General features: G+C 37.2%; 1 long non-coding RNA gene across 1 annotated transcript; it reads right to left on the reverse strand.

The window, feature by feature from the left end:
* Positions 1–3,162: 3,162 nt before the first annotated feature.
* LOC140137848 (uncharacterized) lies at positions 3,163–12,742 on the reverse strand. Its single transcript, XR_011856905.1, has 3 exons — positions 12,531–12,742; positions 5,281–5,415; positions 3,163–3,882 (listed from the first exon to the last, which is right to left on the reverse strand). It is a non-coding gene; the product is annotated as an uncharacterized lncRNA (long non-coding RNA).
* Between the last annotated feature and the right edge of the window lie 1,984 nt (positions 12,743–14,726).

Here is a 14,726-nt window from a genome sequence, read left to right on the forward strand (position 1 = left end):
CAAAAATTTGGCATATGCAAGGGGAGAGGGGAAAACAATTTTGGCAGGCAGGCTGAGAGTGGCATATAGTCTCCTCCTCCGCCGGTAATAATGGAGTGAGTAGGATTAAACCGGCCGCGGTGGCCTATGAATTATTTTGCTGTCTACTGTAGATAGCCGATAATTTCGAGCGAAATAAACACTGAATAAAAAATAACACAAAAAAAAAGAAACGTACCCGTATCGTGGAGATAGACCTATTAAGTATTATTATTATTAGTATTATAATAATACTATGCTCTCGAAATAAATGCTCTTGAGATAAATATAGGCCCTGCACCTTTTTCTAAATGGTAAACGATCCTTTATGAGAAATTCAATTTTTAGCTAAAATAGAAACAAAATTTACAGGTCGTCGTGAATCATGATCCTTGCAGTAGAGGGGTGACCGTATTTGCCGGATGTCAAATTTGACACCCATTGTTAGTGCAAGGGTGAATGTGAAATATTTTAATAAAGCATCACAAAAGGAACCCATTATTTTTTTTTTGAGGCAACTTATTAATTCAATTGTTTTTAGCACAAAAACATCGACATTTTTGCTTAAAATTGTTTTCCCCATAAATTTTACAAACGTATATCTATTTTTTTTTTATGTTCGATCACCCCGTTCCATTAAAAAAAAAGCTCACCCATTAATTGAGTCCAATATTGATCGGTCCTTACACCAGTCACCATGAATTGAAAACAAACACATAGATACATTTTAATTGGGTAATTGTCACTTTATTTTTCTAACACATGACATAATGCACACGTCACCACGAAAACAAACACATATTATGTAAACTTCTTATTCAGTGTCTTTAACACATGATTGACATGGTGCCAAAACACACACAAAGTATTCCAACATGTGGTCAGCAATCAGCATATGATTCAAACCAAAAATACACCAAAGTTGAATGTAACAGTATAACACCTAAAACAAGTGAACATTGATTTGTTACAAATTTTACTGGTAGTGTATTATTCTGAAGATCAGGGACGTAGCCCATGGACCTCGTCCACCCGCTTGATGCGCCCCAGTGGAATATGCATACTTAACATTAAAAGGTGTTTTTGTCTTTCAATGTTTTTGTTGATTTAGGACAGGGGTGTCTATTCTTCCAGAAAATATTCCTACACCCTACCGCGGTGTATCACAGCCTTCCCCAGATTCTTCCTCTACTCGAATCAAAATGGACCCAAAATGGAAAATGTTATGCTGATTGCTATCTATGTGTAGTTTCTTGTTCCTCCCTTCTCTAACTGAATATAGGTGAGTATTATTTTGTCAGCCCCAGAAACTTTTAATCAGTGGCGTAGATGGGGTTGGAAAAAAACTTTTGAAGCATAGTGAATCCAACACCTTTTGACAACAGAATAAGTTTATTGTACAAATACATTGGGGGGGGGGGGGCATCAACATGGGGGATGATTGTATGGACCCCCCCCCCCCCTGGCAAAATATTGTGGGATTTACCCCCCCCCGGATCTACGCCCATCAACTGTTAGGTGTTGTAAGTTAATTGTTCTAATTCTGTCTTCCCTTTAAACATGAAATCCTCCTTAGATGGTACAGTCTGGACACTGAATTGCATCTAAGGACTAACGGTTTAAAGAGGAGACAGACTCAGACTGTCAAACACCTTCAGGACTGTGATTTATTATTTTCAGGATGTGTGAGAGTTCAGTTTTTTTGGTTTTGATTTTCAACTTTTTTGTACCTGGTACACTAACTTGCTCATACAAAAGTATAGGATCTTTCCAAATTACAGATTTTTGCTGGCTGATTTCAGCTTTTTGCTAGCTGTTTTCAGCTTTTGTTTAGCTCTTTAGAATTAAAATTCTTCTGTATAGCAGAGTTTCAAGATTGCCACTCATCTAGGGAAGGATAATCAATGGTTTGGATCTGAAGCTTAAAGGGAAGACAAACTTGGACAAGTTAATATCCATCATGTTCATAGAGCTGTTAAGGGGTACTACACCCTGCCCAATTTTGTGCCCATTTTGTATTTTTCTCAAATTCAAAACATTATAGCACATTGGGGACAAGTAAGATATGTATATTATAGGGGCAAGGACTACAACTACTGCACTGGACATTTTATTTCAGCACAGACAACAGTTGTGGAGTTACAGTAAAAAATGAGGGAAAACCAACATTTGATCAATAAATCAATAACTACTTGCTTTGAGTTGCTGAATTTGCAGTACAGTAATTGTAGTCCTGGCCCCTATAATATAAATATCTTACTTGTCACCAATGTGCTATAATTTTTGAGAAAAATGCAACAATAGGCACAAAATTGGACAGGGTATAGTACCCCTTAAGTTAGCTAACTGGCAGTTCTATCTTCACTTAGAATCCCAAATGCTTCCCTAGAAAGTTAGGTGTCCAAACTGAAAAGAAAATAGATTTTGTATGAAATATGCGAAGCAGGAATCAGCTCCCTTTAATCTTTGTGTGCATTATTACCTTTCCTGTAGTATGACCACAAGAATTACTCGTCCGTTTTTATGCTAAAGCATCCCTGGTTTCCCTCAAAATAATTATTTTTGGGATGGGGATGGGTAAAAGCCAAGAGACCAGACTGCTACATGTAGGCCTATAATGCTATGAACCCATTATAATTCTTCCCTAAATGACACTTGATTCAGGTACCTTGTAGAGCAATTACTGCCAGCCAGTGACTATATCTATTTCACCAAATTAGTTCATTTTATTTTAATCTTTGAATCCTGTTGATTTTTTCCTCTCTTTTTAAAATCAATAACACAAAATTCCCCATCCCCATTCTGGATATGAGGAATGTCCTTCTGATATCAAATAATTTTAATTTTTTGAAATTCGCGATATAATACAAATTTTATGACAAATTATTAAAATTTGATATTTTTTAAATTTCTGATATTTAACAGTCACTTCTCAAAGTAAACTTTCTAAACCTAAGGACCGTTCACTTGTAAGGGGGCGCCTGATGTAAAAAAGGGGGCCCTGAAAATTTTAACCCTCCTAAGGGGGGGCCCTGAAAAAAATGACCACACATTTTCCTGGAAAATTAAGTTTATATGCTTTTTTCTATGGGGTTGACCCATAATATTCATAATCAAAAGGGGGGCCCCAAAAAATTTTGTGATGAAATTTTTTTGCATCAGGCCCCCCTTACAAGTGTTTGTGAACAGTCCCTAATGATATGTACTTAAAGTGTATGTAGTTGGGATGAAAAGCCGACGATCAGTTGAAAATATTGACCTTTCATATTGAAGATATACATTTTTTCGTAAAAAGACCTAATTTTTGGTGTTTTGGGAAAAAAAATCCATATCTTCAATACAAATTTACAAACGGTCAAAATTTTCAATGGATCGTCGGCTTTTCATCCCAGTTACATACAGATACACTTTAAGTACATATCATTAGATTTGGAAAGTTTACTTTGAGGACTGTTGTATATCAATTTTTAATCATTTGCCATAAAATGTGTATTATATTGCAAATTTTAAAAGCACCTAATTTAGGCAAATTTTGGTGCTTTTTTTTAATGTCAGCATCCATTAGTCTGTGTGGCAGTGGCACATCCTTGCACAAAATGTTTTGAAGAACCCCGTTGGTCAAATTCAGCAGGTGATGTCTACTAGTGCCTGATAGGTAGGCCTACATGTAGGCCCTACCTGCCATGTTCTTGACAAGTTGTCTTTTTCTGTCAATTGTTTTTCCCTCAAATTTAAATGTGATTTACACCACAGATCCTGGAAGTTTACACATATCATCACTATCATCATCTCGATCTTTCTCTTGCTTTAGCTTGCTGCTGTGTTGCTGCAGGTGGTTCCTTCCAGTTCCAGTACAAATTTCATCTGTAAAATAAACCAAAATATCAATTAAAAATGTTTAAATACATTTTTCTCACCAATATTAAATTGAACAACCTACTGAGCCCCAGGGTTTTCTTTAAGCATTTTGCTGAAGGGGTATTTTCAAATTTTTTGACCCTTTCAATTGTAAATTTTTCATCTGAAGGAGTCAAAAACATTGCTCATGGGGTATTTTTATAATATTATTTTTGAAGACATTTTTAACAATATGTGTGTTTTTGGAGCCATAGGCGTAGATCCAGAGGGGGGGGGGATCTCCCCAATATTTTGCCATGGGGATGGTCCATACAACCATCCCCCAAATTATCCTCATATTTGGCCATTTTAGCCCCCAAAGTGCAAATTTATTCCACTTTTGCACCATATTTCAACAGTTTAGCTTCAAAATGGCAAAGTTTTTTTGTACCATAAACTTATTCTTTACCCAAAAGGTGCTGGATTCACTATACTTCAAGACATTTAAAGTCCAATTGAAGACATATTTGGTGCATCATTTAAACAGAAAAAAGGACCGAACCCAATTTGCAAGAAGCAAGATTTCAAACTGACACTATGCAATTTTAGAGACTCACAATCACTAAAACATACATGGATCGATGCTGACAAAATTTGATGGGCCCTACATATCGGGAGTAGGTCCTAAATGCCAAAAGCCGAGAATAAATGCACAATATCGGGTGTTTCTCTATTCAAATCTTGCAATATCTGAACGCGTACGTTTTCAAGATTTTGTACGCATTGGACTTTGGGACTAATACACATGTTTTGTGTGTTAAAGTAAACCCTGCTGAGCCCACAAAGTGCCATGGAAAGAAAAAAATATCTTGGGCCCGATTCAGTAGTTTTGGCCTCAAATTATTAGTTTGTGCCCAGACTTAGTAACTCAGGGCCCGACTTAGTAACTAGGGGCCCTGAGTTACTAAGTTGGGGCCCTGTGTTACTAAGCTTGGGCCTTGAGTTACTAAGTCAGTGACCCAAATTACTAAGTCGGACCCAAGTTTAATACTAAGTTTCTATCACAGGGCCCTAACTTTCTATCTCCAGGCCCCAAATTGGTAAGTTAGAAAAGAATGATTCTTATGAAATTTGAATGCCTTATGATACTCAATTTATTATCCAGTAAAGTTGAAATAATATGACTATGTTGAAATTAGCACATTTGATTTTTGCATATAATATATACAGAGCTAAGTACAATTCAGCTGCAAGTAGGTAGCTGCAGGTGCAACTTGTGAAAACCTAGACAGGGATCAATGACTAAGTATTCTGGACCTTCAATAGACCATTTAAAGTGAGGTATACATTCATTTACATTAGACCTTTGTGGCCTAATCCTTTTATTAACCAATAAAAAAAGATTACTAAGCTCATTGTACATACCAGATTTTTGATGTTGCAGTCAGGTTCACAGTTAGGTTGAGTTCTCTATACACCATGATTTGAAGTAACAATGAACATCTCCTGAAAGTAGTTGCTGTAACTGTACAGTTCACTTCAAGTTGACATCACTGAAACCTAGTTATGAAAATTCAAAAAATAAAAAAATGTGGCAACATTTTACAAGAACAAACATGTTTTTTAGGTTTCTGAAATTGGGCTGAACTCCCTGCTGTACTTACCATAATCATGATGTATGTAAAAGAATCCTACCCCAAAATTACATGGGAGGCCTAGCCTAAAGTAAATGATTAGTATACAAGCATTGAATGTTTACCGAGTTCAAAGCTATGAATATCTTCATGAAGTGAAATATGGAATGTTCCATTCAACAAGGCTTTTACCGAGTTGAATGAAACAGTTCATATTTCACCGAATGAAAATATTTTTCCATTGAACAAATAAAAACATTCAAACTCATTATCTTAAGTTCCATTGCTTCCACTTAATTTTATAAATCACCAGGAACACAAAATAAATCAAAAGATATCTAAATGCGATATTTATTTTAGAAGCAACACCCGCACCTATTAGCAAGTCAAAGGGGAAACTTCACGCTATACGCTCGCACGTCTGACAGCGTTGCTATGGCAACTCCGCATCCGTGCAATGGAAAAATGACTATTGCACAGACGCGGTGTGCAAGAGCTGGCCGTTAAAAATAGCAGAAATTTCATAGTAGTGGGCCAATCAAATGACAAGAAACTTTGTATGAGTTATATAATACCAAATACAAAATGTCTTTGAACAAATTTGTCTATTTTAGGTACAGCACTCCCACTGGGAGGGGGGTCTTTGAAAAAATGTGTACTTTTTATACCGGGGGTAGCTGTTTTTGCCACCCAGTATACCAATTTTCCACAAAAAACACAATATGCACCCAATTGGGCGCATTGGTCAGTTGGTCTCCACTCATGGATATACCAAAATCGCTGAAAAGGTACCCCAAAACCGTGGCACATCCCTGTATACCTTCAACCAGGAAGAATCTCCCTGCACTCGTCAGCATAATGTAAAATACCATGCTGATGATACCCAGATTTATTTGGTGGTAGATCCTAAATTATTTACTGCCTATTTTGTCTTCCATACATGCCATATGACTGCCTATTTTGAATCTATTTAAGTTTGAGGGTCATTAAGGGGTAATAAAGGGGTCAAAGTTCAAGATTTTCAAAATGTTCCAATTGAGCTGAAATTTAAATGCAATGATCCTTATGACATTCTAAAGATTTTAGAAATATTTTAAAATTCATTTAAGGTCATAAAGGGGTCAAAGGTCAAGTTTTTCAAAATGTTCCAATTGAGCTGAAATTTAAATGCAATGATCTTTATGACATTTTAAACATGTTTTAAATATTTTTAAATTCATTTAAGGTCATTAAGGGGTCATACAGAGGTCAAAGGTCAAGTTTTCAAAATGGCAGCTTTCCATGATCAATGTATATTAAAATTACAATTAATGAAACAGTCTTATTTCAAAAATTAATCTTATCCAGCACAGTATTGCTGCTTGATCAGATCGTCACAATCATCCACCTAATTTACCTCGTGCCCTTGCAAAGGGCACAGTTGTTCTAGTTTAATACTTGTTTTCCCAGGCTCAACTACATGACTGCATAATTTACTGCAAGTGCAACTGGCAATTTTAAATGTCTTCGACTGCTTTCTATGGCAGTCGAAGCATTTAACTCTATGGTACGACTGCCTATTTAAGGTTTTACCGTCGTCAGCCGATTCGACTTGACTATTGCGCCTGTTTTCAAGGCGTGCGTACGCCGCGTCGTGTTCTGCGTTGCGTTGCAGACATCGCAGAGAACGATGCGTGTTGTGCGTGTCAATGCTATTTTTGCGCACCGGCGATAACTAGGGCCAAAAAATAAAGAAAACAATGTTTGCTGAGCGCAAAAAAAGTGGTCGCTTCTAATATGTTAAATATACAACATGTACAAACCAAATCTTGCCAGCGTGCTTCCAGTAATAACGGACCTGGACCCCTCCCCAAAGTAGGCCTACGACAGTAGGGTCCAATAGATGGTATGAAGTTATAGGCCTACCAAACAAACACAGAATCAGGTTTTTTTTAACATTAGGCCTAAACGAGTGTTGGGTAAATTTGTTAATTCGTTTTAATAATATTTTGGCCTAAATGTTGGGTAAGCACTACGGTATATTGGCGTATTAAAGGTTATACGTTTGTAGAACGTTTCATAATGAAACACGCTACAACAATATTAAAAACATGTGAAAATGTTATTGTAGACATATATTATTTTGGCAACATTGTTCCAACTAAGAATATGTTTTGCAGCAAGTGTTCAATGTTTTTGATTGTTATTTTCATAATGCATGCGATATAGACAACACCATCAAAACTATTTAGTTTAAAAAACATGTGTCATACATTTACAAAAATGATATCATAATTGGCCAAACGTTTTTCTACAGCTATAGGCAACCCAGCGTTTAACTTTGCTTTAAATTGAACTGCAACAATTGATGATATGAATCCACCTCGAGATAATTCCGAAGGCCTATAGTTTTTGTGACCAAAAGGTTTTCCTCTCGGTAAAGGCACTAAGCATGCTAAGTAGGCCTATGCCTATAATAATTGTAGGCCTATTATAGTCAAACGCTTCCGCCCATGGTGTCAAACGCTTCGCTTTAACATGTTTAATAAATCCTCTTTTTGGTCATTCGAGTCAGGTGAACATAAAGCTGAAAATAACTCACTTTGTGTAACTTGATTACTCTTTGGCCCAATATCTTTGCAGAATGGGAGTCTTTCTTACACCCGCTTGTGACCAAAATACACCAAATTAGAATTAGGCTAAGAATTTTTTGATATTCTTAGCCTTAATAGTCGACATCATATTTATAAATGTTCCTAATTATGAACACTTTTTAGCCTAAGTAGGCCTATCTTAGGGAACTTTTTTTTACAGTGAAAAATTTCCTGCGTAAACAGACAATTCCTTTTTGTGGCCATATGCGTAAATGAACGCTGATCCGGCATCAGATCGCGCTTCATACCAGCGCGTTGGCACGCACCAAAATATCCATGTACGCAATTAACTACGCATGGTGTCGCAGAAAAAATGCATTTTTGACCTATTTTGGTCAATTTACGCGAAAACTAGGTCCGGTACCCCCAATTTTTTTTGCGCGATTTTACAGAGCTTTTTCTTTTTCATAACATATATAAAATTAAAAAATTTTGTCTCGACAATTTTTTATACAACGCAAAAAGGTGATATATTTTGGGCAAATTGCTGATTTTGCCATTGAAGTGTACAGAGATTTTTGGAAATGTACACCTCTTTTAAAACGGCTGTAGCTCAAAAGTGAGGTCCGGCACCCCCTGTTTTTTTTCCTGATTTATTATCTACACATATTAATGTACAAAATATGTCAATTTAAAACAATTTCGTCGATAGGTTTAGTAACGACGGTAAAACCTTAAGTAGGGACACTCCAAAACCAAAAAAAAAGAAACTTTTTTTTTTTTTGAAATTCGAGTATAATCCCACCAGTGTTTACTCTGAGGCTGTATATCTCAATTTTGTCCCAGTGAAAACTATATTTGGCGCACACAAATTTGAAATGTTACATTACAATAAAGTCAATTTGGAGAATTGCTGAGTCAAAATTGGACCAATTTTGGATGCAGATGCTTCATTTGGAACAACCAAATTCCAGAGAGAGTACAAACACTGAATCCCACCCCCAATTGTGAAAAAATTTTCACCTAAAAACGGTGGGACTATACTCGGACCAATACGGTAATTGTCAATTTTCCAAAGCTTTTCATGCACATCCACACATCCCTGGCACACACCAGATTATATCCAATTATAGCTTTAGGAGTATTTCGTGATCCTAGCATCCTCTTTTTATGACATTTTTCAGTACATATCCACGAAAAAAGCCTATTCCCAAAATTTCAGTTGATTCCGATTTTGCGTTTGCGAGTTATGCATGATTATGTGTATTACACTGCTCCATAGACAATGCGTTGTAATTTCGTTCTGGTGCACCAGAACGAAATTCAAATTTCACGATATCTTTGCAAAACAAATTAATTTGCAAGAAATATTTTGAACATAAACATTATGTAGCCAGAGGTTTCCAGCGATATAAAAATCTCAACTTTTTTTGAGAAAAGTGGGGGGATGAGGCTGTGGATCACGAAATGCCCCTTTAATATAATTATTATCATTAATTATCTACATCAGGATTTATATCCAATATTTATTAATACTTAACCTATAGATAAGCTCCTAGAAATCATAAATTTCTCAGTGTTTACAGGTACAGGAACTCTCTATTCATGTGACCATGGATGTGACTCAGATGCACTATTCCAACACAGAATCTGTGATCCCAAGTACATGGCGGAAAGTGTTCACTGCTAACACCAGTCACATGTAGTGTTTCATTTGTGCACTTGTGCATGTAGGGGAGTTTATTCCGATGGGGAATATTAAAATGATGAATAAAAGCTATGAACACGATAACTTGAAATTCACCACAAAAACAATTTCTTGAAATGTTTTTTCAGTTTGATGCTTTTTTTCTGTACAATTGAATGCGACATGTAACTTTTATGTATATGGGTGGCATAAAGTGTGCACATCAGGCTGGAGGCTGTCACAATGTAGGTATCTACACTGTATGTAGCATACACATTCTGTGTAGCCATGACCATATTTACCTTTTTCATGGCCCTGGGCCAGGCTAAAATTTAGGGCACTGGCTATCTGGCTTAATGTGTTACTCCCCACCCAACCCCATCCCATGTAACCTAGATTTGTTTTGATTATGATATACATGTAGGACTCACAGTGCAGTGGGATTCATGAATGGGAAGTGAGAGTAGATCTAGCTCAGTCTGACTCTCACTTTCCTGCATGCATTTAGCCATGTATGTATGGTACCCGTACTCCATGGGTATGGGTACGGGTCCCGGCCATGAGTACGGGTCCCAGTTCATGAGTACGGGTACGGGTCCGAAGCCACGGGTACAGGGAACGGTTGCTCGAGAACTCTAGCTTCGAATTTGCACACGATAGTTACGCATTCAATGCTAGAGTACATTGCTATCATTTTTCGGTCGGACAGCGGTGCACTTTTTTGCACCGGAGGTTATTTATTCTGTTAATGTTGAAATTTGGATGAAAGTTATTTGATGAGTCAACGGTATCTTTTGAGCAAGATTTGCCTATTTTGGACAGTTTAAAATTTTGCTGAAGTGTACTTTTAGCAACAGTTTTGATGCGATCGCCTGTTGTGATCGACTGTGTTTACTTCTGGACTTCCAATCAGAAGTCGAATCCGACTAGATTTTGGTCTCTAGCCTAGAATGTGAAGCTATCGGTGAGCAAATTTTGGCTAGACTTCTCGAGCAAGGGTACGGGTCTGAAGCCAAAAGAAGGTGTGAGTACGGGACTACGCCACGGGTACGATTACGGAGCCATGGGTACGGGTGTGATAACCCCAGTTTATTAATATGTTGGAAATATTGTAGGTATGCTAGGTGAATTCAAATTTGCCATCAAATTGCATCATTTTATATATTAAAGCCCTTGAGTAAACAAAGCCAAAACTGAAAACCTTTTTTTCATAGCACTTTCCGTAGCAAAGTTACATCTTGTCAAATACTGACTTTCATCAAAAAGATTCAGCTAGCAAAATTCACCAAAACGGCATTTCGGGGTGTTTCTAGATCTTAGTCTCATGGCGATAGCAGCTTTTTAATGGAACTGCTATAAAATCCTCTATAATTCCATGTGCGACTTGATTAGGGGCTGTGCAATAATTATCAGCCCCCGGAGATAAAATTTCGAACGGCTCGCCAAAAATCGCTTGCCCCCCTCTCGGCCCGCCAAAATCGCTTGCCCCTCTAGGCCCGCCAAAAATTCTTTGCCCCCCCCCCTTGAACATGCCAAATTTTTGGGATCGCAAATTCCAAACTTTAAATGGTCTAGATGTATGTTGCGAGCGCAGCGCGCAGGAAAATTTGCATATTTAAGCGTTTCCGTACCATTTTCCTAAACCTTTTAAAGCATTTTATTAAAAGGTGCCCCGTGAATGCGTGCAAAAATCGCTTATGCCCCCCTCTCGGCTTGCCAAAATTGCTTGCCCCCCCTTTCGTCTCGCCAAAAAATTCTTGCCCCCCCCAATTTTACCCTCCCCCCAGGGCTCATAATTATTGCACAGCCCCTTATCACCATAAAAAATCATATATTTGGGTCAAGTTAAGTATAGAAAACATATTTATGTAGGCCTAGGTTTCCTTCACCGACCTATTCTCGAAAAAAATTCAAATTTCTATGTAAATATGCATTGTGTTTGGGCCCCGGTCTCGGCGAATTTCGCTGACTAGCAAATGTGTTAACTAAGGTTTGCCTGGGATACCTAAATATTGCTACTTGTGTAGTGGAGTTGGTATGGCATGTGAGCTCAACAAGTGATGATGGTAATATAGTGTAACAGCTAAATTACTTGTGCTATTGGGCAATGGCAGAGAGGCTCTATACTATAGTGGGAATTCCAATTGAATGAATTAGGGGTTCATTCATATATTTTCATGACTAAATGGTTGTTTATGCCCGAGGGGCCGCTTGCGGCCCGAGGGCATAAACAACCGTTTAGTCATGAAAATATATGAATGAACCCCGTTCATACATACCAGAACATTTTGTGATTCTTATTTCATCAAAATAATAACAAAAAATTACAAGTAACATTATTAAAAAACATGATTTTCCTTGCATTTTCCCTACCCGGCGATATCACATCCGGGACACCGGGCATAAACGCTGTTTATGACCGACTCTCGACCAATCACGCGTGCTGTTATATAGCGTGTATGTATGAACGCAGCTTTCACTATAGCGTGACAAATTTTTGCGTACACTGCGAGATGTACGCCAGCGTATGCGACTGTGCGTGAGTAACGCGGAAGTGACTCCAACCATGCCAACGCACTCGTGATTGGTTAGCATTGTATCCAAGGTTGTGCGTTCGCGTTGTAGTTTGAAATACGCAATATACGATCGCGGTTGGATTGAGTGCAGATGTTGAAAGCTGCATTCATTCAATTGGAATTCTTCAATTCAATTCTACTACAGCAGTGACATGTATATATACACCAGGGATGCATGATAAGTAACAAGTATTTTTAAGCTTACCTAGTTCTACTCCTGATTCAGTCTGAATGATGATGAACTAAGACTCGTAAATTGACGGGATTTACACGAACTTGCAGTTTCTGGCCAGTTTCCACAGTCGTAGACGATAACATGCATGCATGATAATAAATCGGACACACGGCCATTTCAATATCCCACTGACCGGTCTTCTACATGTACGAACGAACAAATTTTTCTCAGGATAACGTCGCGCGACCAGTTCAGTAATTCGCCAAACGGGATGTTCACCCCGTTTGAGGTATTAGGCAGTGCTCCGTAATATACTCAGGGAGCTAAGACCCTTTCTGTGCACCCCATAGGACCAAACCAAACCAATTTTTTTAGGTTCCAAAGATGACCCTAAAACATAATCAGAAAAATATAACCAAAAATATAAACTGGCCCCAAGACAATACGTCCTAGATATGTCAAACTATACATTTTCTGAATCCTTGTGACTAGGGGAATAGGCCTACATTGGAATGATTTTTAACACAATTTGAGCAAGTTTAAAATTTTGACCCTATGCAAAGTTCGATGACCTTTTACCCCCTTTGGGGGCCAGTTTATATTTTTGGGAACATCCCCATTATGTTTTGGGGTCATCTCAGGAACCTAAAAAGTTGGTTTGGTTTGGTCCTGTGGGGTGCACAGACAGTGGTCCTAGCTCCCTGAGTATTACCCGGCATAAATCGCTGCTTCTTATCGATTCCTAAAATTTGACAGATGTTCCAAAATGGTTGGTAATTTGTCAAAAATTAGAAACAATAAAGTGACTAAATACAATGAACCCTTCTTAATACCATGGTTATTTACTTATTTATTTATTTATTTATTTAGTTATTTACTTCTTTTTCTTTCTTTTTCTCTTTTTTTCTTTCTTTCTTTCTTTCTTTCTTTCTTTCCTTTCTTTGTTTCTTTTTCATTTTTTCTTCATTTCTTTATTTTTCTTTCTTTCTTTCTCTCTATCTTTTCCTTTTTTCTTCTTTTTCTTTTTTCTTTATTTCTTTCTTGCTTTCTTTCTTTCTTTCTTTCTTTCTTAATTAATTAATAATTAATTAATTAATTAATTAATTAATTATTTGTATTTATTTATTTATTTATTTATTATTTGTCTGTTTTGTTCATTTAATCATGTATTTATTTATTTTCATTTTTATTACCTCTCCCGTGTAAACTTTAAAGGCCGACGGTGCTCAAAATACAGTTCGTCATTTTTTATAATTTTGAGAACAGTACAAAATAATGGTTCAAGCATGCATTTGAACATATTTATTCACCAATCTTTGGACTGAGAACAAATGATAATGATACAAATGAAAGGAATAATCCGAAATAGGGTGATAACGTAACTGATGCATGCTTGAACCACATTTTGTTCTTGTTCTCAAAATTACAAAAATGACATAGGCAATATCATTCATTATAGTGCAGAAGGCTGACGATTTTTTCAATCCATAGCTTTTGTTTACTATTAGCAAATAACATTTATAGTTTTTAAAAAAAGATGTGATAGATAGATAGACGGATACTACGTTGCTCATGCTCAGGAATTCTATGGCCACTATAATTATATAATTTGCCTGCTAATTTGTTTGGGATCACACAAAACAAAAAATTACGCTGACAACAGTGTGACTCAGTATTTAGCCTGAGTCTCTCGGCCTCTCACTCGCCAAATATCTAATATGGCGGCTAAACATGCCGTAGTATTCAAGACTGGAGGATTTAGCCTAACTCAGTACTTTTGAGTGTCGTCTCTCATAGTTTAAGTTCTCTAGACCCCTATCGCAGTTTGAGACCCTTTCGCAGTTTTAGAGCCCTATCGCAGTTTTAGAGCCCTATTCGGATGTTACACCCTTTTGAGCTTTGGACGCCTTTTATGGTTTTGCACCCGTTTCTGAATTTTTATACACCGATTAGACGCACACCTTTCTCGGCCGGTTTTACATCCCGTTACTGCGTTTAGACCCCTTTCCGAGTTCTAAAGCCATTATGGAAATTTACACCCTTTCTGTGTTTAGACCCCTTTCTGAGTTTTAGACCCCTTTTCTTAGTTTAAATCCCTTTCTGTGTATAGACCCCTTTCTAAGTTTTAGACTCCTTTTCTTCTTTTACACTCCTTTCTGTGTTTAGACCCCTTACTGAGTTTTAGATCCCTTTTCTTAGTTTAAATCCCTTTCTGTGTTTAGACCC

This window comes from Amphiura filiformis, chromosome 17 (genome assembly GCF_039555335.1).
Source record: "Amphiura filiformis chromosome 17, Afil_fr2py, whole genome shotgun sequence".
Classification (NCBI taxonomy): Eukaryota; Metazoa; Echinodermata; class Ophiuroidea; order Amphilepidida; family Amphiuridae; genus Amphiura; species Amphiura filiformis.